Source organism: Mus pahari, chromosome 1, assembly GCF_900095145.1.
Source record: "Mus pahari chromosome 1, PAHARI_EIJ_v1.1, whole genome shotgun sequence".
In the NCBI taxonomy this organism is placed as follows: Eukaryota; Metazoa; Chordata; class Mammalia; order Rodentia; family Muridae; genus Mus; species Mus pahari.
This window is the reverse complement of record NC_034590.1, coordinates 87,150,077-87,156,499: the sequence shown is the minus strand read 5'-3', so window position 1 is coordinate 87,156,499 and position 6,423 is coordinate 87,150,077. Positions and strand designations below refer to the sequence as shown.

At 46.5% G+C, this 6,423-nt stretch overlaps 1 protein-coding gene across 1 annotated transcript in view; it reads right to left on the bottom strand.

Moving 5' to 3' along the window:
- The window catches only part of Xylt1 (xylosyltransferase 1), a 291,364-nt gene that overhangs the window by 225,385 nt on the left and 59,556 nt on the right, over nt 1-6,423 (bottom strand). The window lies entirely within an intron of this gene.

The window sequence follows — 6,423 nt, the reverse complement described above, 5'->3', positions numbered from 1 at the left end:
CCCTGTCTTGAAAAGAAAAGAAAAGAAAAGAAAAGAAAAGAAAAGAAAAGAAAAGAAAAGAAAAGAAAAGAAAAGAAAAGAAAAGAAAAGAAAAGAACATACATGCAAGCAAAGACTCATAGACATGAAACAAACATTATTTAGAGAGAGAGAGAGACAAGTTAGGGCCTATCTAACTTCTCTCTGTATCCATTGGGGAGGCAGAGACAGATTGATCCCCGGAGTCCTCTGGTCAGCCAATATAACCAAATTGGGGCGCTGCAGGTTCAGTTAGAGACTCTGCCTCAAACACTGCAGTAGAGAGTTTACTGAGGAAGGCACCTGAGGCCCACACTCAGCCTCCATGTGCATACACATGCAGAATTACTTTTATTTATTTATTTATTTATTTATTTATTTATTTATTTATTTTTAAAACCTAGGTTATGCTTTGAAATTTATTTGGGAGGGGTGAGGAGGAGAGGGGGAGGGAGAGAAAGGGGGCATGGGGAGAGGAAGAGGGAAGGGAGGAGGAAAGGAAGAGGGAGAAGGGGCAGGGGCACTTGTGCCATGGTATGGTGATCATAGGATAATTTTCGAGAGTGGCAAGCTATGATCCCGCTGTGTATGGGATCTGAGGCAGGGTGGTGAGCCAGGAGTTAAAACACAGTGGGGAACTCCCCACCAACTTCTAATCCTCCTATAATCAGCTGCTCACAAACCTGTTTTCAATTTAGTGACAGCTCTTTAAGCTGCCACAAGCTCTTGAGGTATTTTTAGTCAAGAACAAATTCACCAAGTGCCTTAAGTCAGGAAGTGGCCTGCTCAGGTGTTGCTCTCAGGGGACTCTGGTTCTGGCCCTTTGTAGGTGGAATCACCATTTCTCATTTGCATACAATGAACTAATCACTCACCTCCTTTGCCTCTTTGGCAATCCCAACCAGGGATGTCAGCTCTGGGTTGGAGAGATCTGTTTGTAATCTCAGCATGGTCACCAGCAGCAGGAAGTAGATCAGCAAGGAGAGGAGGCATAGAAAGAAAAGCCAGAACCAAGCCAACAAAGAACAAGGTCCTCTCCCATATCCAATTCTATGAGCCTGTGGCTGCGGGGACCTGTGGACTTGCACCAGCTCCCACAAGAGTGACAGATCAGGGACCAAGGAAGGAAATACAGATGGAAGTTATGTGAAAGCTCACAGGGACACCAGTCATCCAGTGCCTGCCTCCCACCTGCAGAAGGGCGGTTTGGTTTGGTTTGGTTTGGTTTGGTTTGGTTTGGTTGACAGGTTCTCATGTAGCCAAGGATAGTCTCAGATTGGTCATATAGCCACAGATGACTTTTAACTTCTAATCCTCCTGCCTCCACTTCTTGAATGCTAGGATTACAGAGGTTTACTACCATACCTGTTTTCTTTGGTGCTGTGGATTAAACATTGAACACAGAGAGAGCTTCGGATGTGCTAGGCAGACACTACCCACTAAACCACAACCCCAGCCCAGGAATGACTTTTGATATCTCTTCCTGTGAACCCTCTCAGAGCCAACCCATCTCTAGTTTACTGGGAAATCCAACAAAGTCCTCAGCAAACGTGTCCAAATCTCATTATAAACTTGGCCATCAGTGGCTAGTCCAACTCATGGCCATCCCAGAATTAAAGCATGTCTTTGAGGGTCATGGATGCATTTCCACATAGTGCCCAGAGGGACCTTTTTGTTTGTTTGTTTGTTTGTTTGTTTTTGTTTTTTCGAGACAGGGTTTCTCTGAATAGCCCTGGCTGTCCTGGAACTCACTTTGTAGACCAGGCTGGCCTCGAACTCAGAAATCCACCTGCCTCTGCCTCCCGAGTGCTGGGATTAAAGGCGTGCGCCACCATGCCCAGCCTCAGAGGGACCTTTTGTAACATTATAAGCATCTGAACACACAAGGGGGTAACCAAGTGTAGCACATCTGTGGCCCCACACAGCACGTGCCCAGGGACAGCTATGAATACCGCCCAACACAAACTCATCCATCTGCCTAAAACATTGTGAGGTTTGTTTATTTGAAGGGACGGGGTGAGCTTTTTTTCTGTAGTTCACTTGTGAGGTCACTTGTAAGGCCTGTGACGTAAACTTTGTAGATGGCCAAGTCCTGTCACAATGCCAAAAGGCTGAGCACCTCTGGAGCCACACGCCACTGGGGCTTCGATCTTACTAGAAATAAAATCTGAATTTCCTCCTGAGACCAGAGGACTGCGCTGTGTGTGCCTCTCAAGGTCATCTCCCACTCTCCTTTTGTCCTCCGTGCTCCAGAACAGACAGCGTCTAGATCTAGATTATTTCATTATCTCTCAAGTCCCAAGGCCTTTCCTCTCGGCTCGGAAGGTTTTCCTGTGTTTTCTCATGGTTCTCTGGTCATCAAGATCTCCAGCCAAATGCTACCTACACACGCCTCCTCGCCCACACCCACGCGCCCCACATCAGCTTTACTCATTCCGTGCCCAATACTAACTACATATCTCAACATTTAAAAAGTTGTTATTTTTTGATAGAGTCTCACTTTGTAGGACAGGAGAACTTGTGATCTTCCTGCATCGACCTCCACAGGGTTGGGGTTACAGACACACTCCACCACACTTTGCTCAAACTTAATACTTTAAAGTTCTCTACTGTTTGGGTTCTCTCTCTTAACAAGCTGGCCCTCGGAAATATTTGTCAAATGACCTAATAATTAGTAGAAGACACCATAGCCATAGCACATACAAATAAATAAATAAACACAAAGGACACAGGTCTGTGAGTGCTGTCTAACAGTCTATCTGTTCAGATGCTAAACGACTGTCAGAAATAGAGCAAATTAATAACATAACTTCTCAGGCTCACATGGCTCTAAAACTTACCTGAAATATTTTCTAACAAGCCAATTAATTTAGATTCATATTAATTGAAAGAAAATTTGAAATGAAATAGTTCATATGGTGGTAAGAACAGTTCAAGCGTTCTCAGCAGTAGCATCTAACTGGCAGCTCTGTACCTGCTGCAGTGTGCAGGTATGGCCAGGACCACTTACTAGGCCAAAAGCAACAATTGCCACCCAGCAGCTTTGTGCACGCTGGGCCCTGTGTCCAGGCATTACCATGGGGCTTATGAAATTGCTTATATTAGCCCCGCAAGAATCAAATAAGTACATAGTCTACCTGCTACACCCCACCCACTGTATTCTATCACACGGCTAACGAAATAGAGGCCTAAGTTAATGTGGTGGCTCGTGCCTGTAATCTTAGGACTTCACAGTTGAGGGAGGATTCCAAGGTAGAGGTTAATCTGGGCTACACTGCCAGATATTAACAGAGTGAAGGGGAAAGGAAGAGGAAGAGAAAACAATACATAAATGAAGCAGAGGCGTGAAGAGGCTTGGCTAGTGGGCAAAGGCAGGGCTGGCATTGTTCTTTCACCACACAGACAGGCTAAGGGTTTCCTTGATATCACAAATAATCTGGAAATTCGCCTCTAGAAATTCATTAAGCCATAAAGGTGGAGACCTTCCAAGACATAATGAAATGACCACCCCCTTGGCCAAAGTAAGATGCAATAAGAAAGTAGTTGAGTAGAGAGAGGTCCAGCCATGGCCCCTCACCACAGGCCATGTCTGATGGTGGTGTGACCCAACTTCCCAGGCTCCACAAAGTTGGGAAATACGTATTTGTAGTTTAATATCACTAGAAACCTGTGAGAGCATTGTGAGAGGTGGGTACTCAGAAGGGGGAGGCTGCTATAATGGATGAGATGTTGAGGGGCTCTGGCATGAGCACTGGCCAAAGGCTCAGAACATGCTAGAACAGGCAAGTACTGCCATACAGAGGGTTCTGAGGTCAACATTGGCAAGGGCTCAGGAAAATTTCCAGCCTCCTACAAACACGTAGGTAAAGACAAGCAGCGAGCATTGGCTTATATAGGGAATGTTCTAACCAGTCTAGGATCAGCCATGTGTAATGTGCTCTTACACAAAGGAGAGGCAACCTGTACAAGTTTTCTTTCTGCCACTGTGATACAATACCCAGACCAAAAAGTAACTTGGGGGAGAAAATGGCTCATTTTAATTCACAGTTCCAAGTTACAGTCCATTATTTTGGGGAGTCAAGGTGGGGACTCAAGAAGCGAGTCACATAACATCCACAATTAAGGACAGAGTGAAATAAGTGTGCCATGCTTGCTGCTGCTACCTATGCTTGGCTGGCTTTCTTCATTCTAATGCAGTTCATGCCCCAGCCTAGGGAACTGTGATGCCCACAGGGGGCTGATTCAATTAACATCAAGAGATTTCCCCAGTAGATGTGCCCACAGACCAGCCTGATCCAGACAGTTCCTTTGTTGAGACTCTTCCCAGGAGAGGATAGGTTGTGGCAAGTTGAAATGTAAAACTAACCATTGAGAGCCCATTTTATTGAAGTGGCAAGGAACTTGTCCAAATTGCACAGATAATCTTGTGATTTTTGGAAGGTAAAGATTGTAGTGAAGTGAGTGTTTAGCTGAGATCCCTAAGCAAAGCCCTGAAGGGGAGGCTTGGTTCCTCTTGAGAGCTGACACAGTACAGGAGGAGAAGAGAGAGGCGAAGTGATGGACCAGCTGGCGGTAATGGAACTCCCATGTAAAGGTTTGGAAAATTCCTAGCTCATAGGTATTGGAAATTGTGAATCTAAGCTTGGAAGAGAACCCGAAGGGTGTGCCCAGCTTGCTAGGTCAGCTCCAACTATTAAGAGAGAAAGCCACCAGCCTTTGGTCACAAGGCATGGTTCCTGGCTACACTGGCTTCTGTGAAATCTTCACCACGCAAAGCAGGGCTTATCTTCAAAAGGGCCACCAGGCCTGGCCTGTCAGTCGTCCCTCCTATGTTCTCAGAGAAGCCAGTATGACTGAGTCATGCCAATAGCCCTGAAGAACTAAGAAATGTGTGTGTGTGTGTGTGTGTGACAACTCCACACACACATGCAAATACCTGCAAACTCTAAAAGAGAATGTTGGAGCCCCAGATAATTGTGAACTGCTATGTGGTGCGGGGCAACTTACCTTTGCTCTTTTGCAAAAAGTAGTAAGTGCTTTTTTCCCCCTCTGTGTAGCCCTGGCTATCCTGGAACTCACTCCATAGGTCAGGCTGGCCCCAGAACTCACAGAAATCTACCTGCCTCTGCCTCCCAAGTGTTGGGATTAAAGACATGTGCCACCGCCACTGGGCATGAACAAGTGCTCTTAACAACTGAGCCATCTCTCCAGCCCCTGAAGGCAACCTCCTAACACAGAGGTATCACCAGTAGTAGATTCATGACCATCAAGTTCTGACCTCCGGGATACTGTCATCAAACACAGTGCTACTTCTGACCAGTTTTAAAATAAGAATAATTTACCAAATCAACAAAAGATTCTCCAAAAAGCCTTCAGGGAGAGGGCCAGATCGTGCCACCCCATTGGTCTCTCTCATATATCCATTAACAACCAAGTCCAGTTAAGGCCCAACCACACAAGTATGGCTGGGCTGCATCACAAGGCACAGCAGAGAGCAGAGTCATTACAGGGCCTGTCAGAGTGAGGGCTGCTAGGAGAGCCAGCTGCTCAAAAACCAGCCCTTGCAAGACTAGACCAGAGTTTCCCTTCCCAAGTTCCTTCCCCTGGCATCAATCTTCCCGTGGGAGGGAGCTGAGAGCTGTGACTGAGCCAAGTCTGGCAGTTGCTTCTCTAGTCTGTCCACTAAGGACAGTGGGGTGAAAGCTTAGATCAGCGGTGGCATACAGTAAGCACTCAATAAATGTGTTGGGTCTTAGTTGTACACGTAGTGGGCAGAGTTCAGGGGATTGAGATAATAAATGCAAGAGTTATCTATTTTAGGAAGCCAACAATCCTTGGACCAAACCCAACTTCATAACGTTTTCATATCTTCATAAAGTTTTCTGGCAATATGATCCTTGCTCTTTGATGGTGCGCCATTCCTGACTGCTTGCTCTCCTCAAAGGCAGAGGGACCTGCTAATGAGCCCCTGAAATTCCTCCCTTGGTGGTCGACCAACAACATCCTACCTTCACCTTCGAACCACATTCTGTCTATATGCCTGTGGCATTCTGTCTGTGTGCCTGTGTGATGTCCTCTTTGTATAATGACACCAGTCTTATATAGTTCGGGGCCATTATAAGGGATTGAGCGTGAAACAGCCTTCACAGGCTTCACTGTTTGCATGCTTTGTCCCCAGCTCGTGGTGTTCGTTTAGGAAGTGGGGCCTCTCGGAAGGAAGGGGAATACTACAAACCTGCCCTTATTCCAGGCCCAGTCTCTCTGCTTTCTGGGGACCAGGTCAGGACCAAGCCAGCATAGGAGTCTTCCATCATGGGTCCATAGCCATGAGCGACTGTATCCCTTCAAACCAAGAGTCAAAAAAACCCATCCCTCCCCCCTCCCCCCTCCCCTCCCCTCCCCCTC